Below are 23,236 nucleotides of genomic sequence, written 5' to 3' on the forward strand. Positions count from 1 at the left end.
TTGAAACAGAATCTCTGATATAAGCAGCACAATCTTTCTGACTGTAATATCATATACCCAAGGCGCTGTGTTATTTGTTGCGAGGGCTGTGCTCTCTTGCACACTTTAATATTGCGTTATTATTTCATCTCAGCCTTGAGATAAAAAAAAATCTTTATTTTATTTTATGGGATTAACTGCACGCTTTCAGGGCGTCTGGAGGTGTCTGTTATGTTTCGTTTTATTAGTGAATTATTTAGACAACACTCAACGGTAACGCCAAGGACAGCGACGCTTCAACAAGAGCCCTGCTGGCTTTTCCATTCGCCTTTTTCATTCACTTACTTAATTTGGTTTGGTACTCTGAAACCACAGAAAGAAATTCACTATCATTCTCATTGTGATGGCAGCAGAAAGGGGTGTGGTAACTGATTTCCCAGAGGGCAAAGCATGCCGAATTGGTACATAATGATAAAGAAATATCAAAACATTAGAGTGTGGAGATCTGAAAATGGATTTGGGATGAGAGTGAAAGAGACGGAGAAAAGAGCTTGCGTCTCGATGTCTGCATGCAGCGAGCAGCAACTCAACAGCCCTGAGGTCAGATTTCCACAATATTAAACACATGATTCATGTATTGATGTCATATTTACAAGATCTAATTTTCTGTTAAAGATTCTCTTTTTATATTGCCATGTGGTACAATCATCATTCCTCTGAGCATTTAGCTACTTTTATCAACAATGAAATCAAAATATCCATAATTTCTTAAAAAAGGGTTCACATTATTAAGAAGATAATATTAGGGTGAACAATGACTAAGATAAAAAAACTGAATAATTCAGAATATTCTGTGAACCAAATAAATAAACTGATTCATTCACATTACCACATTTCAGAACCGAATCAAATTGCCAGTACATTCTTAAAGTCCCCCTGTGGTGAAAATCAAGCTTTTAATGTGTCTATGTGGTGTTTTTAATATGCTTTAAGACAAACCATGTGCAAATTCATAAGTCAACACCATTGCTGAGTAATTTCTGCAGTGAGCCAAAGACAGTCTCAAAAATGTGGTTTGAAATCGTGTTTCTGACGTCACAAACTACCTTGTAACCAATCAGGTCAAAGTGTGATCACCAACGAGTGGATCTCTGAGCTGTGTGAGTGAGTGGAGGCGGGGCTCATTTGCATATTCATAGAATCGCATATACTAAATGAAGCGAGGGTGTAGAGTCACATTCAAGCTATTTTAAGGCATGAATAATTTCTTTTCCAAGGAAAAAACTTTTAAATATGTCATTTTGGTGATCAAACATGAGTTTTAAGGGATCAAATTATTAACTACAGGGGGATTTTAAAAATAAAGATTTTTAAAGATGGGGTGGGTCATTTCAGAGCGGCAATTTCATAAGATCCCATCGTCACACATGAACGCACAGCCAGAGCAGATTCTGCAAAGCGTCACGGGAATGGGCATTAAATTACCTCACGTCTCAAAGCACATAACATTAGAATAATAATGAACTTAAACAACTTACAGAGCTCTAGTTGTACCACCTGACTGCTGCAGATCCAAGTAGAAGGTCACGGGTTGCCATCTTGTAATTACGGTTATAACGACATGGTGTGAACGCAGCATAAGACCGAATGCAATGTTTGGATGAATATTTTTGGTCTTGAGATTTTCACAGAAGATATATATATATATATTATAATTTTAAAAAATATTTAAACCACTTCTATTATTGATTGCACTCAGAATATGAAGAGAGTTTCAGGAACCTGTATTTTTAAGAGTGTAGATGAAACCAAGTCCATCCCTACCATGTTTTCACTTTCAATATCTTGTTTTGTGTCATTTGTGAATATTGTTCCTGTCTGTTACTTTTACTGTCCTACTTTGACTCACTACGTCAACATTAAGACGATAAGCCAATGTCCGTCTATGGCCGACGGATTCCGCCCTTGCTACTTTCTGAAATTAAAATGCAAAAGGCCTAAAAAACAAAAAGTGCCCTAATTCCTGTTCAAAAGGTCGCTGTGATGAGTTATTGGGGAGTAAGCAGCTGAAAGCTATTCCCTTGTTAGATTTGACAGAGAGGCTGTCATTTCTCCCTTTAAAAATAGTGGGAAGTAATAAATGGTCATTTGTGAATGTGTTAGCTACCGGCAGAAAGAGCTCCGCGGCTCTGACTGCCTCCTGTGAGAGTTTAACATGGTGAAATATTGTCCCCATCGTCAGATGAGCGGTAGACGTTTTTGTCGAGATCAGCGGAAAAGCAGCAGTTTCCCCATGACTTATTATTAGCTGTTAGAAGTTTTGATAATTAATTAAGATGTTACTTTTCAGTCAAAATAAAATGCCATTCACAACCAGTGTAACATTTCAGAGTGAAAAAAGTAGGGCTTGATTTTGTTTACTGAAAACTGATTGGCTCGTGAAAAGTGGACTCAAGAACAAATTGTGTTAAATAAATAGGACTATATTAATCACATCAACATACAATTACGCACAATGAAATCTGCAACATATATTAAAATAAATAAATTAACTGATAAAATGTATACCTTGTATACCATAAAACCAATGCCAAATGCATCAATGGAAATGTCAATTTTGATATAACCTTGATTGTAAAAAAAAAGAAAAGAAAAAAATATAAACATATGCATTCTCGTTTAATGTTTATACTGGATAGGCTATAAGGTTTTATGTAAAGGTTGTGCAAACGTACCATTCAAATGTAGATCTGGTAAAGTATCATGTCAATTCGATTTTGGGCAGTTCGAGGTTGAGTCCCGGCTCGTGTCCCTTTCCTGTGATCCTGTCTCTGCTTCAACTGTCCTGTCACAATAAAAGGAAAAAAGGCTTTAAAATACATATACTGTGAACACAGGGCTTGACATTAACACCAGCAGTGGCATGTAACGCAGTCACTCCTACTAGCCACTTTGGCAGCTTGAATTTTATATAGAATACATACATTTTTCAGTTGTAGTCTTTTAATAATAATAATAATAAACTAAAAGGCATTGTAGAGTTGTCGAAAATAAAGATTTTTCGATACATATTAATACTGAAATATCTGAAACGCTTCCTTTCCACAGAATAGACACACGACACCAGCTGAGCTTTCTCGCTCTCATCTCTCCGACAGTGAGTTACACACAAACCCGTCTGTCCTCACTCACTCGATTCATTTGCTCTGGATGAATATTGTTGGTGTTACAAGGCTTGGATTTCAGCGTGGAATTGCGCGCATTGCACATAATTTTCCTCATTCCCACAGATTTCATGCCCAGACACAAAGTGTGCGCACATAAAGTCGCCTATTAGTAATAAATGTACTTCTTTTTCGTTGCTTGTTGCACTTAAACAGTCAAAGACACACAAAATAATATATAATTGCCGGTCAGTTGAGAAAGAATATGCATGTGTAACAGTAGCCTATATTTGATCTATATATCCCCCCCTTCTATGTAAAGCGCTTTGAGGTCTCAGAAAAAGCGCTATATAAATGTATCGAATTATTATTATTATCTGTGTGTCAGGTCTTAAAGTGACAGCAGCCTAATTAAAGTGACACCAGCCTAATATTCCTGCTGCCAAATTATGAGATAATATTAAACATATCTATATGGCAGTTTTTTCCCATGATATCAATTGTGAAAAAAAGTGTGGCCAGTGGAAATACTGAGTGGCAAGTAAATTTGGAAAACCAAAGCCACAGTGGGTGGCTCGCAAAAAAGTTAATGTCATACACAACTGTTAAAAAGTTTGAGGTCATTTAAATGTTTTATTTATTTATTAAGGATGCATTAATTTGATCAAAATTTACAGTAAATACATCTGTAATGTTAAAAAAACCTTTCTATTTCACATAAATGCTGCTTTTTAAAACTTTCTATTCATCAAAGAATGTTTGATGAAACAAACGGTTAGGGACAAGAAGTTACACGCCAAATGAATCCTCTTTTTGTTGTTTTGTTCACTTATTTTCAGGAAGCATCACTAATATGCATTTCTTTTGCCAAGATATATATAGAACTTCAACTTCAACCCGATCAGCTTTTCGAACCTGAACTATCCATTTGAGAACAGACATTTGGACACATTTATATCACATACATATTCAAATCCAACCTCCTCCTGTTATTTAATTGGCATTGTGGGTCTTACCCAGGTGGCTTAGCTGTGGATATTCGGATGCTCCAGACTCGAGCATCAACGTGACAGTTTCAGGTGGAGAACACTATTATTAGTTTACCTCTCAGCCATGGCATTTTATCACTGTTGCATCTGATGGTCTCGCTGCTTTAAAAAAAGAGAGGAAGTTGTGCATCTCAATCCGCCCGTTCATATTTCATAGGCCATGGTGTCATAAATACAGGGAGCGCGGCTGACCTGAGCTATTAGTTACACACCTCCAATGGGCGTGCAACATTTCGTCTCTGGCAGGGACACGTTTTCCATGAAGTCACGAGGAACAAGATCCTAGATACGCTGAGAGATATCGTACGCGGCAAGAAAACACCAACGCAGAACTTTGTACGGATAAATAAACGCACACAAAACATGGTCGGAGGTGGGAAAGAGAAGTCAAAGAGGGACAAAAGATGAAAACAATACAACATAAACCTCCAGTCAGGAGTAAAAAACAAAAAAAACAATGTAATATCTGGCGAGACGTGTGCTTCAGTCAGCTGTCCGAGAGGGCAGCGTGTGGACTCCAAACAGCGGGTCAGATTGTAGGTCAATAGTGAGTTGCACTACAGAGACTCTCGCTTTTCCCTCAGCGTGTCTCATAAGTTCTGGTCACACAACTTGCCTTTCACTTTCTGTCACTCTTATGCCATGGAGAGTAAATGTGTGTTAGTCTGATACACAATCACTCAACAAAGATATAAAGTCTTTATGTCATACAAGGCTTTTCTGCAGGAAGTCCGGTTCATTTGCAGATTTATCTGGCCGTATGAGGTTCAGTATATGGAAATAAAAAGAAATAAAGCAAAGTTCTTCCACATGAATTTGTTCTAAGCTTAGTGGCCTAATTAGAAATAACTGGGGCAATGCAGTGTCATTTACTGTACTCAACAGCGATGTACTAAAACGGAACAGTATTTGCTTTTCATTTTTGAAAAGTTTCGCATTTAGACGACAACGATCCCCGTTCACACGGATCCCTGAAAATGACTAAAACACTGTATTATTCATGCCTGGCCAGTAGTTGGCGATGGAAGTTTGTAAAGAAACACTACGTGCCAATTTACCGCCACCGTTTACACAAATTAGCTTTTTGTAGTTTACACAGAGACGATAACGGTAACGTTTCCAACTTGCACTGTGAAACCTGTTTTCAAAAGTTTGCGTTTTCAGGCCCCCAAATGCTTTTAACGTATACAGTAAATAAACAGCAAAAACGCATAAAAAGTTTTCTGTTTTTTTTTTTTTTTTTGAAAATGGTGTCGTGCAAACACCCCCTGTCATTGATATACCATCATAGTTTCATATTTTGTATTTTTATATTTAGTACTTGGGTGTTTTTGTTATTTTTCTTAGTTTTTTAATATGGCCATAGTTTTTTATACATTTTATATATTTGTTTTAGTAATTTTAGTGCTTCAAGTTAAAAGAAAAGAAAATGAGAAATGTTGTTTTGGCAACTAGCTGAAATAAAATAAGTTTGAGTTATATTTATGGATTATGATGGCAGAGATTTATTTATTTTTGATACAACTATCTTTCTGAGCATCACTCAGAGGTGTTACACACACTCGTGAAATCTAAATACAGAATATTCCTTCTTCACCAATAATATAAATTCACCAATAATATAAATCTTTTAAGGTGCATTTGATTTGCTTAATTAATATCCTAATTTAAAATATCGATTGTCAATACTGAGCCAATTTCATGTATATTCTAAACAAGCCTTTTGAAAGAAGTCTCTTCTGCTCACCAGGACTGCATTAATTTGACCAAAAATACAGTAAAAACAGGAATATAATTAAATATAATTACAATTTAAAATAAGAGTTTTCTTTTTTTTTTACTATATTTTAAAATGTAATTTATTCCTGTGATTAAAGCTGCATTTCCAGCATCTTCAGTGTCACATGATCCTTCAGAAATCATTCTAATATGCTAATTTGATGCTCAAGAAACATTTATTATTATTATCATCAATGTTGAAAACTGTTTTTTATGGAAACTGTGATCAATTATTTCAGGATTCTTGGAATAGAAAGTTACAAATAACAGCATTTTGTCACTTTTGATCAATAATGCATCCTTGTTGAATTATTATTATGTTGAGGTATTAACTTCTTAATTTATGAGTTATTGCTTACACTGTTATGCTGTTTTCTTACACAGTATATTTCCTAATTCTGCACAGTAATGTAATGAAATCATTCTAATTTATTGCAACAATAATATATAACGAATAATAAAAGTCCCTCCCCCTATATCACCCACAACCAACTAGAAGTAGCAAATCATGGTTCATATCTGTATTTTAACTATTTTAAAATGGAATGAGCCCTCCAGTATAACTTCCTCTTTCAACAGTTAATCAACATCTGAACAGAAAACTGCACTCATTTCACACAGTATTTAAAGCTAACGTCTAGTTGTTTACAAGTAGCTGAAGTGACTTTTTCCTTCAGGAATCTGTCAACAAGTTACTTTCCGTTCAAAGCAGGCAAGCAGAACTGTCGGCTCATCACCCTTCAATTAAACCCGTGACCACCTGAAAATCCTCGATTGACATTTCCTCCCGTGATTGTCTCTCATCCATTTTTTAATTGTGCTCATTTTCTCTCGGCCATTCCCATGAGGTGGGTGGACCGCGGTGGTGGCCACTGTCATTCGTCAGGGATGACAGGAGCGCGCGAGAGAGAGAGAGAGAGAGAGAGAGAGAGAGAGAGAGAGAGAGACAGGGGGGCACTATGCCACTTCCAAAGCGAGTGCTGATGTGTCAGTCTTATCACACAGCCGAGCGCTCTGGAGGCGACATCCTCCACTGAATCAGTGACATTTCACGGACGGTGCAAATCTATCCGTCTTTGTCAAGCGTCCCTTCATCCTCGCACAAGCACACATCGTTTTCGCATTCCAGGAGTTAGCATATTGATCACGGCAGAGTCGCTGAAGTGTGGAAGCCATTTTTTCCTCTCTTTTTTTTGGGCTAAAATGGACACCTTTAGTCTACTGGTCACTGTCAGTTTCCGGTGAGGTGCGTTTTAATCCCGCTGTGTGGGTGGTCTGGGTCACGGGTGTCACAGCGTGTTGGTATGCTGAATGGAGGAAGGGTTTTTATTCAAAAGCCCTTTTCTCTTTATTCAAACCCTGTGCTAAATGCAATGTTTTCCTGACTTCATGTGGAACGCTGAGCTGTGTGAATGGAAAAGTTTTTGAAATTCGTAATTATTGTACATGCCCAACATGGAGGAAGAGGACTGTGAGGTCAGGAATGAACTCTCTTCACTGCAAAACAGTTTCAACGTTTGTCATCTAAAAATCCTCAACACAAGACACGTTTATTGGGAAAGCAACACTGCATAATATATTACAGGGATAGTTGACCTTGAAAATTAAAATTCTGTCATTTACTCACACTCATGTCTTTCTAAACCTGTATGACATTTTCTTTCTGCAAAACACAAAAGAACATTGTTATGATATGATATATATGATGTGACTGATTTGATATGATATAATAATTAGTATTTTAACTTGTTTTATAACTAATATTAGACAGATAGATAGATAGATAGATAGATAGATAGATAGATAGAGACAGACAAACAAACAGACAGACAGACAGATAGGTAGAGACAGACAAACAGACAGACAGACAGATAGGTAGAGACAGACAAACAGACAGACAGATAGGTAGAGACAGACAAACAGACAGACAGACAGATAGGTAGAGACAGACAGATAGATAGATAGGTAGAGACAGACAGACAGACAGACAGATAGACAGACAGATAGGTAGAGACAGACAGACAGACAGATAGATAGAGACAGACAGACAGATATATATATATAGGTAGAAAAATACACAGACAGACAGATAGAGACAGACAGACAGACAGACAGATAGAGACAGACAGACAGACAGATAGGTAGAGACAGACAGGCAGACAGACAGATAGAGACAGACAGACAGATAGGTAGAGACAGACAGACAGACAGATAGATAGAGACAGACAGACAGATATATATATATAGGTAGAAAAAGACACAGACAGACAGATAGAGACAGACAGACAGACAGACAGATGATAGAGACAGACAGACAGACATACAGACAGATAGGTAGAGACAGACAGACAGACAGACAGACATATATATATATATAGGTAGAAAAAGACAGACAGACAGAGACAGACAGATAGATGATAGATAGAGAAAGACAGACAGACAGACAGACAGACATACAGACAGACATACAGACAGACAGGTAGAGACAGACAGACAGACAGATATATATGTATATATATATATATATATATATATATATATATATAGTTAGAAAAAGACAGACAGACAGACAGATAGATGATAGATAGAGAAAGACAGACAGACAGACAGATGATAGAGACAGACAGACAGACAGACAGATAGGTAGAGACAGACAGACAGACAGACAGAGACAGACAGACAGACAGACAGACTGACAGAGCGATAGATGATATAGATAGATAGAACGAGACAAACAGACAGATATATAGAAATAAACGGAATTATATAAAGTTGTCCTGTATGTCCAAGCTGTGAAACCCCCTTGTTCGTATCCTTTATGCACTTTTAAGAGTGAAGGTAGATCCGGCTTGAATGCATTGGAGGCCCACATGATGGTTTGTGAGCTGTGGATCTCAGATTTACAGCTCATTTGCCATGTGTGCGAAACCAAGCCAGTGATGTCAGGCTGCTTTGCCTTAATGATATCTAGCCACATGTATTCAACATAATCAAGACACCATATTTAACCATCCGGTCTCATGCTGAAAAACATGTTAGTGCTTGTCACATTCAGCAAACTATTATTCTTACACTCAAATTACAATTTAACCTTAAATTACATTATGATTATTTCTAAATTATTCATAACTTAAGAACAAGATAATGGGGTTTCAGTTTTTTTTTATTAACTCACTGATTCTTGAGAGTCGGGACAAAACATGTCCCACATAGAAAAGTCTAATTTATAGCAAAAATTAAGAAATTCATCATGATTGACATACTTACAAAGTTAAATCTAAAGGAATTGTATATACCTATCTGATTTTTGGAATAAACTTTTTTATCTTTTTGGGGAAAATTTGTTTAAATGTATGGTCTGTGGTTAGAAGGTCCATGTTATTGCACTTGTCCTCAGCAAGAGGTCACAATATTAACCTTCCCAAAAAACTTTAAAAAAGCTCTACAATTGTGAAAACATATACATCAAATAAAAAATAAGGGGTATAAATATAAAAAACAATGCATGAAGTGAACATCAAACAATATTTTCCATAGAAATCTGCCTATTAAAGTTGTGTCCTCGGTTTCTGTCAACTCCGTCAGATATTTTTATAAAGCTCTTTAAATCAGGAAATAGCATGGTCAGCTATATCCCGAGGACCCCTTTTTATCCCCCTGCCTGTGGTGAATGCAGTACTACCACACATGCTCTGGTACCTTGTAAATTTTTTTATATTTTAGACAAACAATGTCAATATTCCTATGGTCACAGCTGCACCATGTCAATACCATCTTTCTTTTAAGATACATTTTTTTAAACCATAGTGGATTGAATTTAAGAATTTTAGTGAGGTTATTGGGACAGCTAGCAACTGAGGAAAAAATACCTAGCTCCAGTGTACAATACATTTTTTCGCGGAAAATACATGCCCTTACGTCAACTCCGTCAGACGTCAACTCCGTCAGGTTCTATGTCTGACGGAGTTGACCTGTAAGATGACGGAGTTGACAAATCCACCAATAACCTCTTAATGTGCGAATATAATATTATTTGTGAATATAGTGAAGGGTTAAACTGTTATTTCAGGGTTTTATTTACACATAAATGCACATACACAGCATGCATTACATTATTTAACCGTATGCATCTGACTTGTAGAGAATGGTCAGGCAGTGGTCTGCTTATTATTGTGTAACGTGTAGGGTAAGTGTACCTATTAAGCCCATGTACCCTTTAAGCCCACTTTCAACTTTGAAGTCTAATATAAAAAAGAGAAAATCATATTTTTTGCTGCTCCTTATTTTAACCAATCCAGTGATTTGTAACTTACCTGACATTTTTTATTGCATGTTAAACACATTTGGCAATGTTAAGTTAGCCCCACTCATGTGCATGCGGTCTCAGGGGACCTCAAACAAAGACACCCAAAAACTTTGGTGTTTCTGGACCCTTCAGAAATCAACATATTTCTGCAATTTTCAGCCATTCTTTTGGTAACTACATTGATATTATGTCAAATAAGAGATAAATGTATTGTTGTTTGTGTATGAACAAATAATAATTCATAATTTTATATAATTTTCCTTTAAATGGAAAGATGAATTTTATTAGTTTGCGCTCAAAGCTAATCTCAGGTCAAACCATTAGCCTTACTGGAAGATAGACTGCTGAAGAATTAAGCATGTGAACTACAAACACTACATATTTTGTGATTTATTTTACATTAATTTACAAATAAATACATCATAAATTGTTTTGTTGGGAAGATTATTTTCATAAATTAACTTTTTTTAAAGATGGGCTTAAATGGTACAGCGCCATAAAACGCATGCAAACTAGAGTCAACACAAGCTAACCTTGAATGAAAAAAACATAACATTTCTCAATGTGGGCACAATGGAAATTACTATGATGCTTTGTCCACAGTATATTTAAGCTCCTTGCATGTCTGTGTAAACATATATTATATTTTTTAAAGGAAAACTGTCTTTTTTTCACCTTTACTGACTGTGGAACCATTTAAGCCCACCTTATGTGTTTCAATGAGGAATCCCTCAAATTACAAAGTTTAATCAACTTTGTGAGAGAAATTGTTTAATGACCTATTAATTGGATACTTCATGTGGAATTTTGACTTAATGTGGAACCAAGCCGACTCAAGGCTCCATACTTAGGACATGGGAGGACCACTAGTGGACCCCCCCTAACCCCTGAGTCTGGCTTCCTTCCCAGGATACACTCGGTCAAAGTTCCAGCTTTGACCAGGCATAACTCCAGAATCAAGCCAACTTAAGGCTCCATACTCCCGGCGTGGGGGCCCCACTAGAATACCCCCTGAAAGCCAAGAGTATGGATCCGCAACTCGGCTTGGCTCCTGAGATGCTCCAGAGTCAAGCCGACTGAAGGCTCCAGACCACCGGCCTGGACCCCCAGCCACTAACACCTACCAATCACACCCAGGGCTCTAATCAAACATTAGCAAAATTATTTTTTTTAATGCTTCCCTGTCACTGAATAAATATATCAATGTTTTACTTATTTTAAAAAAATTAAAAAAATTATATTGTATAAATCAATCATGATGTGGGCTTATTTGGAACACATGCGGGCTTAAATGGTGCCAAAGTACCAATTAAGCCCATGCCAGACTTCTGACTTTATTAATCAAATATCTTAATTTTATATTCTAAAATGTACATCAACTAATAAATACATTTTCAAATGTGAGATTAATCTTGCATTTTAACAAATAATTTTTCTTATAAACCATGTCAATATCTATGAAAAAAACCTAGACTTAGATTTTGGTGGGCTTAATGGGTACGCTTACCCTAACTTTGCCAGCACTTTAATATATATATTTATATATGTAGAGACAGAGATAGAGAAATGAGAAGCCAGTGAAGGGCTGGGCGATATGGCCAAAAAAACAATTATCACGGCCCCTGGTTTCCCTTATTTTTTTGGGGGAAAAACGGTGTAATTTAAAACAGTTTGAAACGGTGTATGTGCAATATGTTTATTATAGTTTGCTTTACAGTAAGTTCAGTACTCTAATAACAAGGAGTAGTTTTAGTAGTAGTGTTTAAAGAGCACATCAGTTCACTAATCAGCAATGCACATATTTTTCGTCAACACCGTCAGTTTTTCGTCAACACCGTCAGTTTTTCGTCAACACCGTCAGATCTTCGACGTTTGGATGTATGTTTTTGTTAATTTTTTGGGGAAAAAAATATTCTTCCTTCAGTTTATGTGGTTTTTGTAATAAAGGACCATCTGATCTACATCCTCTTATGTTTTATTTATTTAAGGAATTTGTTTTTACAATATTGAAATTAAAATCAAAGTTTGAAAATGCAAATATTTAGAAATCTGAGGTTTCAGAATAGTGTGAAATCACAACTTAAGTTTATGTATTGTGTTTTTTTTACATATCAGAGTAACTAAACACTATTACAATGTACTTCCGAACTTTAGATTCTTGTTGGATTGGAAGAATTAAAATTGTTTACTTTTTAGTGTGTCTGACGGAGTTGACACAAATCCAGTTCTGAAGGGAAACATGTAAATTTGTTTAAAATGTGTTTTTATTTAGAACCTGTTCCTTTACATGGTTAAATAGCTAAGACCTTTCTCTGCAGAAACGTATAACTATAATTGATATAGTGTGTATTTAAAAAAAAAGTTTTTTAAAACGTGTTTTGTCCCGACTCTCAAGAATCAGTGAACTACATATTTTGCTAAATAATTACAGGCTTATAATAGGACGGCGAGTTCCCTGCTGTGCATTTTAAATTATTTAGCGTCAAAATTAAACTATTAGAATGCAAGTTCCACGCTGTAATGGTGTCTGCTATTGAATTATTTCACCAGCAGAGCAGATATCCCGTACACAGCCCACAAATTACAGCTAAAAATGGAAATGCACCGTATTGATAGGTTATTCCATTAATTAGATTATGTCTCAGGAGAGGGAATCTGTCCTAAAATTAGAGCGTTTCATGCTCAGCTGCCGTTCCGGGCTGATATTCACTCTGATAAAGCAGCACGGGGGATTGCAACATCTGTACTCTGTAATGTTGAGGTGAACTTGTGCTGTGATCGCATATGCAAAAATCCACCGGCAGGTGCGACACTGACACAGCTGCTGACACGCACGCCGCGATATACCCTGAGCAAGACAAAACCTGGGAATACAAGAGATGCAAAGCGGGCGTGCTCGAGAGCCTTGCGGTGCTAGGCAGGCTATGTGTGAGTCCTATGCGAGAAGCGTGAATGAGAGGCCTGCAAATCGATAGGGACAGGGGATGTGGTGTCTGGCAAATCCAGTGGCGGCTGACATGTTCTCGGTGTAATCTCCTTCATTGTGCTGCGAGAGGGAAGATTATCCTCTGCTGACTGGCTGCTAAAAGGTTCCCCGCTCTCAGAACGCTTCCAGAAGGGGCGAGAGAACGGCGTGCAAAACCTCGCGTTCTTCCCCTCCTTCCCTGTCAAAGTCCGGATTATGTGGAGAAATTATCCCCTCTGCCTCTCAATAAAACCTTTTCTTTTACGCCCTCGCCTTTCACGGAATATCATTGGATTTGTGACACAGGATCTCCGTTCGGATTCGCCGCTAATTCCGGCAGGTTGCAAAGCAAGAGTTGGATAGAGCTTAGAGCTACGAAAGAGAGCGTTTTAAACTATATATACACTTTAAACACACTTCCAGAGAGAGAGAGAGAACACATATTGTAACCGTCAAAATAACACTCAATAACACACACTCAAAATAACCGTCTCGGCAAGTATTCTCTCGGTTATGTCTGAAGTGAACGTAAACAGTTGAGAAAGAAACCGGATGTGTGTCATTATATTCGGTCTTAAAGTGACAGCAGCCTAATATTCATAATTAATATTCATAATAAAACAACAAATGTCCGTTCCGTATTAGTACAGTATTAGTTCAGTGATTCCATGGTATAAAGCATGCTTTTTTTAAAGGTGCTCTAAGCGATCTCGGTTGGCGTAACCTCTTGTTGATGTTTGAATTATTATCAAACAAAACGGAGGCTAGCTAGACCCTCCCTCCTCCTCATCCACGCAATAACAACCCAAACCCCACCCCACATCATTCTTGTCGGTTATTGGCTGGAACAGTTTGTTATGTTTCGTGGTGCGGGTCGCTCTGTTTATTGCTCAGTTTGTTTTTGCTGCTGTTTGTGGAGCTTGGGCTCTCTGCAGAGACCGCGTTTTTTTACAGTGTGTTCAGGGGACAGGCAGCTAGCGGATAGAGTGAGGAGATGTTTGCGGTATGTGAAAAAAATGTTTTGGCCTAAAAAACGCACGAGATCGCTTAGAGCACCTTTAAATTGTGTTACTAAATATCTTAACGGTTTTCTTTTGTGAACTTCAATGTGCAGCACATTTACTTATTTCATGTGTTCATCAGCAATCTGGAAACCTCCAAAAAACAACAACCAACTTTGTTTTAAACCTAAACTCCATAGCAGCCGATCAATGAGAAAAGAGCTTACCACTTTTGCATGTAATATATGCATCTGCTGGTCGGTGAACAGACTCTCTGTGGTGTCATCTGGTTCTTTGGTGTGTGTTTTTTTTGCGATATTACACATCAGAGCATGCGATGAGAAGGCTCAAACATTTGGCAGAATTACTGTTGAGAGAAACAGGAAATTAAAACTTATTACAGTATAATTTAAAAGTAACTGAAAAAAAAAAAGGATTTGTGAAATATGTAATGCAATAAGGAATAATTTACTATTACTTGCAACCAGGTTCCAAAATGTCACTTGCCAAGTGCTAAATGCGAATAAACAAAACAGACTCATCATTAGTTTAAATCAAATTGTGAAAATGATTGCATTGCCCGATCGGGCCAGTGCTTTAGGGGTGTGCGATATATATCGTCTATGATATCGTAATTGTTGATTTAACGATCTGACATCTTTGAGTATGTCCCTAACTTAACAAAAAACTAACAAAAACTCACCTTTTGAGTGCACGCATACGTGATGTAGTCTAGTAGATTAGACTAGCGCGCCTGCATATATAGAGTGCACATTTTTACTGCGTGATTTAGTCTATTATAATGCATCTAGAATGCCCCTAGATTCAAGATAGGGGCAAAAAGAAAGTAAAACACATGACAGTGTATTACTGATTGAATCAGCTTTTTGAACGTATCAGGTTAAATGTTTTATTTATTTAGATTTTAGGATCATTGGTCTAGGTGTGTTTGTGTGTTCACATCTGATGGTGTGTGTGCTCTTCCAGACGGTCACCTTCAAGTCTCTCCTTCCTGGACAGAGTGTCACTCTAAACCAAAGAAGAATGAGACACTGATGGACTGTGTGTTGTCATGCATCATTTTGATTACACTGTTCTGTCAGTGGTGTGTACGTGTGTCTAACCATTGATAATACTGAGGGACATCATGACAATATACTGTATATGGTGACCAAGAGACACTATAAGCATAAAACAATTATAAAACAGGCACCATATATATACATACACACACTACCATTCCAAAGTAAGATTTTTTTTAAATGTTTTTTTTATTTTTTTTATAAGTCTCTTATGATCATCAGGGCTGCATTTATTTGATAAAAAATACTGTAAAAACAGTAATATTGTGAAATACAATTTAAAAGAACAGTTTTCTATTTTAATATATTTTAAAATGTAATTTATTCTTGTGATGCAAAGCTGAATTTTCAGCATCATTACTTAAGTCTTCAGTGTCACATGATCCTTCAGAAATTATTTTAATATGGTGATTTGCTGCTCAAGAAAATGACTTATTATTATCAGTGTTGAAAACAGTTTTGCTGCGGCATATATTTGTGGAAACCGTAATACAGATGTTTTTCAGGATCCTTTGATAAATAGAAAGTTCAAAAGAACAGCATTTATTTAAAACCGAAACCTCTTATAACATTATAAATGCCTTTACTTGATCGATTTAATGCACCCTTGCTGAATAAATGTATTAATTTACTGGCAACACTTTAGTTTAAGGGTCCAATTCTCACTATCAACTAGTTGCTTATTAGCATGCATATATTGACTGTTTATTAGTACTTATAAAGCACATATTAATGACTTATTCTGCATGCCAATATTCTACATCCTTTAACAGTTTATGAAATAAAAATAGAAAATTCCAGCATTTAATCCCTTCCATTATATTCAAAATCTTTATTATTTTCTGTTTCCTGGAGAACAATAACAACAACAGCACACATGGGAGTGAATAAATAATGACCGAACTTTATTTTCTGGCTGAACTGTTACATTACTTCTTTGCTTTTGGGGTCTGATGGGTAGTTTTAGGCAATGTGGCTCGAACCGTAGAGCCAGGCGTCATGTATTAATAAACCCGGGCCTAGTCCCGCGCCTGCCCTAGGAGATCGCTTACATCAAAGCACCAATCAAAAACTGGTGCAGATATAATTTGTCATCAGGGATTTCCTGCTGGAGAATTATAGAGAAGATACAGGGCCGATCGATACTATGGATTTTCACTGCAGTGGCTGATTGTCCAATTGCTGTGAAACATGTGGAAGGATAAAAGGCCACGCCTGCCAGTCTCCAACAGACTGCCGACTCAGCATAAGGCCTGTCAGATTCCTCTGCTACGAAATTATCACGCTGAGGTGTCCAAGCCCTATTTAACGCACTCACTCACTTCATCCGATCCTCTTCACTGGCTCACTTTGAGGAAGCGTCACTCAGTTCTGTATCGGTGTCTTGGGCAAGGTCTTGGGCTCCTAGAAACGGATGCTTTGGAGCACAATCTCTGCTTTTAGTGAGACGTCTGACTGCATTAGAGAAGATGCATGTTGAACGGGCAAAATCCCAGACAAAACTGACCCTCGCGTTTAACTCCGTCTTCATAAATCCCTAATCTTGCACTCCAGACAGCCCAACGCTGGAGGAACACGACATTTTATAGATTTGTTTGGATGTGGTTGACATAAGAAGTAAAAACATTTCACTTCCCATGGATATAGAGCCGAGGAATCCGGTGGTATTTTCGAGGTCCGTGCTAATGCTGATGGGCTGACATCTTGCATTCAAAGGGACTGAAGGGTAGTACGAAATGACAGCCGTGCTGCAGTGCCTCAGACTCTTCTCGAGATCCAAGCCTCAATGAGACTTTATTTTAAATTCCCGGGTCTACGTTCAAGTAAACCGTGTTGTCGTATTCCCGCGGGTTGCTACAGTACAACTCTACGGTCATGTCGCTTTAGGAGATAGCATCAAGCGATAACAATGCATTTGTAAACAGGCTATCCCATCCTATGGGCGATAAATTAGAGATCGCCTAGGGCAGCAAGAGATGGTCCATCAAAAATTGCAGATAAAATCATAAGAACTAAATTACTAAGTTACTAGCGCACGATTGGCACCCAATAAACACCCTCAGACTGGAAACTATTTTTTTTTATGAATTTCTCCTAATATTACACACACACACACACACACACACACACACACACACACACACACACACACACACACACACACACACACACACACACACACACACACACACACACACACACACACACACACACACACACACACACACACACACACACACACACACACACACACACACACACACACACACACACACACACACACAAATCAAAAGTTTGGGTTTGGAAATACTTAAAAAATGTATACTTTTATTCAGCAAGGTCACATTAAATCGATTAATGATGTTACCAAAGAGTTCTGTTTTAAATAAATGCTATTCTTTTTTTTCTTCCTTTTAAATGTTTCACAAATGTTCAGAGTTTCCACAAACATATTAAGCAGTTTCATCATTGATAATACAACACTGTCAGACTGTAAACTAAAAAACTTAAAAAAATTATTTTTCTTTTTAAGCTGTTGTCTATCCATTTAATTTATTTAATTATATTTATACATACATTTATTCAGATTTATTATAGGCTACATAATTTCCAGTGCATACGTTTAGTATTTTTGTCAATCTTGTTCTATTTATTATATGTGCGCTGCAGTTTTGTCATCTGCCGGTTTAAATGCTGAAGCTTTTTAAAATCTGGTGATTTCTGATTGGCTGTCAATGTTTTTATCATTCATCCGCTGGAAAAAAATCATTCTGAAAGTGATTACAACGATATCGTTTCTCTGTGTCTATCGTTAAAGTTGTGGACTCTGCTATTCTTTTGTATTTACAACGATTAACAACTATATCTTTATCGTTCTAGTTATCGTCCTTGGTGTGAACGGGCCACTAAATAAACATTTTTACAGTATGATTCTTTCAACACTGTCTCTTATATAGAAAGAAAACACTAATCACGTTGGAGTGGATTATTATGGCCATTTTTTTACACCGAGAATGTCATAATCTCGCCTCGGCCCCCACAGACCTACAGGCCCTGTTTGTGTGTGTATGTGTAAGAAAGACTGGACATTCCCAGACCTCTTAGGCTCGTCTTATCCGATGCCCCCTGACAGGCCAATATCAAAGAGCTCTATGTGAAGGCAGAGCGCCAAGCGCTGAAGATGACGAGCCCAGACTCAGTCTGACTGCCCCTGCAGGCACACACAGAGGAAATGAACTGACCACTGTATACAGGACGAGCAGTGAAAAGCCCTAAACAGGCTTCAACAGAGCAGATTCACCCTGACAGGCTTCCCACTTCCATTTAAATGTAGTCTCTGACCATTTTTAGTCATGGATAGCAGCGCAAACTTTGACTTGTTGGTACAAAGAAACATGGCATCTCATGAAACCTGTCAGTGGTCATGTCTGAGATATTTTTGACTGGAAATCAAAAAGAAAACAACTAATATTTTGCATGAAGACAAGGAAGCCTATTTTTAGGACCACTACACATTTATATTGTATTGTGATTATTTAAATTACAATTAAGCACATTTCTCCTCAAAATTCATCATTGGAAATTCATCATTGGAATACAAAAAAATCGTATTAATACAAAGATTTTTTCCCCCCCCAAATAAACAATAAAAACATATTTCTGTACCAGTGTTTCTTTAGTACCATTAAGGCACTATTTGATATATATATAAATACATATATTATATTATAAACTATACTATATATATATATCCGTAATAATTTTAATGTTTTAGGAATTTTGTTGTATGTTTTGTTCATTTTTATTTAATTACTGTTTTTTAAAATATATTATATATAATGTTTTTATATCTAGTTTTTTCCCCCAGTTTTAGTTACTTTCAGTACATCAAGTTAAACTTAATGAAAACAAGTTAAACAAAAATTTATTTTATTTCAGTTAATGTTTATTTTATTTTAAGTAATGACTGTTTTTTTATGGTTTAAGTTTATAATAATAATAATCCTGTTAAGTACAATATTTAAATAACACTTTAATTAATTGTAATACAAAAATTGAAGTAAATATTTTTTGTAATACAGTGTAAATTACTATAAAATTACTATATAAACATTCAGAGACACTACAATAATTGTAATTGTATTATTTTCCATTATTGTGGAACAAACATCACAGTGCCAACAAACCTTTTCTTCTTTAAAGCTTTATTTTCTTCTTTCTATGCAAAAGATGATTTCCTAATTGTTTCTTTTAATAATGAGTGTGATTTCCAGGACTGGAAGAGTCATGAAAACGAATAATTTCAAAAGGTCATGCAAAAAAACAAAAAAAAAACATAATTTTTTTCTATGTTACACTTAGTTCAAAAGTATTTCTTAGGCTAGAAATTACACTTTAAAATGTGATTTTTATGAAGTCTTAAAACCGCCGTAACAAACCAATGGAAAAGTCATTCGTGGAAATTCATAGATTAGAAAAAGTGGGAACCCTGTTATCAGGTTTTGTGGGAATTGAGAATTACACTATAAACAACAACACACAATCATATCTTACACATCCCTACAGCTTCTTACAGCAAAGATGACAGATTTTCTTTCTACAAGACATTTCTGTCAGAACATTACAGTAATAGTTATTATAAAATTCCATGTAAATGACGTGACCGCCGCACATTATCCACTCAGAATAACACGCAAACCAAAGCGACAGCGGCCTGTGGCGTTGCGGCCCGCGGTGTCGGCGTGCGTCACATGGCATCTGGAAGTGCCCGTGATTCTCCAGCCTTTAGAAAAGGATGGAGCCATTAGTTTCATCATCATTTGTGAGAGGTTGAGTGTTCTGGTGTGATGTTATCTTTCTCGGCGCTGGAGGAGGACATATGGGGGAGCGGTGACCCGAGTATATACGCCTGATAAAAATAGCTCCAGCTGCTGTGAATATGCTCCGTGAGAGCAGTTCTGGGATTAGGAGTCGGTGATGGAGGGGCCGTCACTGAGCTGAAGTCTGCGGTGCTGAGCGGCACCTGTTTAGATTCACTTCGCTTTTTTGTATTCAATGGTGCACATTGTGCAATGACATGGTTTTTGCAGGATGAGACAAATTCGGGGTTTGTTAAAGATTTTATGTGTCATATGGAAAAATCGGCACGTGCGTACTAGGGTGACCACCCGTCCCACTTTGTGTTGTACCGCACAGCATTTTCACCCCTCACGTCGCATATTAAGAAAATGTCCCGCATTATCATCAGTCTGTTGGTTTTTAATGATCATATTAAGAAAACGTACATGTGTTCTTTTGCCTTTTTAAGAAAGCATTTTATTTATTCTTTTTGCGGCGTAGTTTTTCACCTGTATTTAACAGCGCTTAAGAAGTAGAAACACAACAGCCGTTTTTTAAAATCCTATCCAATGGTTGTAAAGAAAGGAGTAAACACGGTCACTAGTAGGTCGTGACGGCTGTCAATCAAAATGTGGAGCGGTGATTCGTTCCATGTGTTCCCTGTCAGAAAACAAATGGACAATTCGGTAAATTAAAATGTGACAAGGCGGCATAAAGGCAACAAAAAAGAGAAAATTTTATTTTAGTAAAGACTGGGCTAGGGACATATACCTGGGTGATTTTTATCAGCTGAAAGGCAGAATACAAATGTTTTTATTAAGTTAGATAGACATTATATAACAGTTTCAGGTTATGTTTTAGTGTTGGTAACATATCCCACACAAACTTAGTAATCGTCCCACATTTGGTTTGTGTGATAGTGGTCACCCTACTGCGTACATAGTCACTGATTAACTGCGTTTGGGATTAATCTTAGTCTCCAATAGCAATTGATGATGATGTGATGGATGTTGTTAAAAATGTTGATAGTAGCTTGTTTATATGATAGACAACATAAGTCATTATGTACCATTCTTGTATGTTTTGAAGATTACCTGAAGACAGCTCTGGAGAATCAGCAGTCCGTGACCTCTTCTGCCCAGCGACATCAAACCCCTGATACACCAATATGTTTTTTTTCCTTTTCCTGGTAAAACATAACCAACATTAGTGCTTTAAGGTTTATGCAGTATAATTTCAATGTGTCATAAACTAATTAACACTGTCAATCGTGAGAAGTCTTAGATGTACATCGTACAGACTGGCATAATTGACATATTATGTAAAATATGACCAGCTACATACAGTAGTCATAAAGTACATTTTCAAATATATTAAAATACAAAACAGTTTGTAATATTTTACAATATTTTTTTTCTTTTACTGTATTTTTGATCAAATGCACACTTAAGAATGAGACAATTTCCAAAAAACAACAACAAAAATCACACTAATTAGTGTATATATATACAGTATATATATGTGGAAGTGGAATGGTTGATTAAAACCTTTCAAAGTTATACATGAATTTTGAACAATACCAGTTCTTGTCTTAAGACAACTTTGATAAACTTTTTTGATCCACTTCAGATGCTGACTACTGTATTCAGTCAAACCAAAATGTATTCAGAACCTACAACATTTCTCACATTATCAGTTTATTCGCTTTAGTTAAGAAAATGGTAATAAAATATGACAAGAACTCAGAGATATCAAATCAGTTGATATTTCACTGGTTTTGTCCATCCTTCTGTTAGACTGTCTCATAAATGAATTAGCTTGAATAGCTGTCAGCTGTTAAATTTAACTACACAATTATATAATACCATTTTAGGTCAATCAACTAGCACGCATTGCTTGATTTTGTTCAGTCTGTGGTGTAAAAAAAGTCTCATTCGCAATTAAAGAAAAAACACTTCAGCAAACCATGGTCAGGTCAAAGTGTCTGAATAATTTTGGTCCCAAATTTTTATACATTTTACTGGTAGTCACTGTATGAAGAATATTTGGGTATAATGTCACAATTTACTTAATTTAGCTATCCTCACTTACATAAATAAACCATAGTGTCCTGCACGCACTAGTAAAAAAATATCTAAAACTATATCTGGTGTCTGGATAATTTTTGGTTTGACTGTGTGTGTATATATAATTATATATTTATATATATAAGACAAACTAAGATAAATATTTAAGCATTTTTATTGGTCGCCTGCAATACTTCTGTAGTGTCACAAATGTCCAAGCGAGAAATAATATTCAACATGAAAAATCAACGTAGGGAAGAGGATTTCAGAGGCAGAGAAATGTTTTACATTTTGATTAAAGATTACGAAAAGATTATCTTCTTTCTGAATAACATGCACCAATGGATCATTAAAAATTAGGCCAGAAATGTCTATTAAGAAAGTAAATAGGGCCAATTTTGATTTCATGTCGACTTTCAGGTCAAATGAAGTTCAAGTGTAATCCGTAGGTCACAAAGTAATAGCCATCATTCATTTACATGAGGCAAATGAGTACAACAGTGTGTGTGTGAAGTTGTGCAAATGTACAAAGATGCACGGGACAGATAGAGAGACAGTGTGTGTGTAGCCATGTCTGTTTGATTATGCAGCTCTAGCTGTGAAACAGCATATGACGGACTCATACTCCACAAAACAGCGTGCTATATTGCAACAGCCACGCTGTAATGATAGAGATATTGAGGGCTGTAATTGTTATTATTGCCAAACCCAAATTGAAACTCATAACCTGCCTGACTCCAGCTATCAGTTGTCATTAAGTAAGAAAACAGACGTCTCAGCGGCGTGGCCTCAGTGCCGCGAGCTGTCTGTTGACACACAAAGTAATTGAAGAGGGAGTCGAGCTGTTTGAGCGCACTCAAAGGGAGAAGAAATGAGCACTTGATCAGAGCGTTTTTATGTCTATAGAGATGATTTGATTTCACGTAACGTCTGTTTTATAGCCCACCAAGCCATTAATTTGCATGGAGGCAAGTCAAAATGTGACATTTTTATTTAGGCGCTTTCG

At 36.7% G+C, this 23,236-nt stretch overlaps 1 protein-coding gene across 3 annotated transcripts in view; it reads right to left on the reverse strand.

Annotated features, from left to right (window-relative positions):
* The window catches only part of zfp64 (zinc finger protein 64 homolog (mouse)), a 71,021-nt gene that overhangs the window by 37,861 nt on the left and 9,924 nt on the right, over window positions 1-23,236 (reverse strand). For 2 of the 3 annotated variants that reach the window (XM_079588912.1, XM_079588911.1), the window contains exons 2-3: window positions 14,471-14,610; window positions 2,715-2,824 (exon numbers count right to left, since the gene is read on the reverse strand). The gene's annotated coding sequence lies outside the window, so the exon portion shown is untranslated. Of the gene's footprint in view, window positions 1-2,714; window positions 2,825-14,470; window positions 14,611-21,258; window positions 21,351-23,236 lie in introns of all 3 variants that reach the window. The other variant, XM_079588910.1, reaches the window with a different exon arrangement.

Source organism: Phoxinus phoxinus, assembly GCF_949152265.1.
Source record: "Phoxinus phoxinus genome assembly, chromosome: 18".
Lineage (NCBI taxonomy): Eukaryota > Metazoa > Chordata > Actinopteri > Cypriniformes > Leuciscidae > Phoxinus > Phoxinus phoxinus.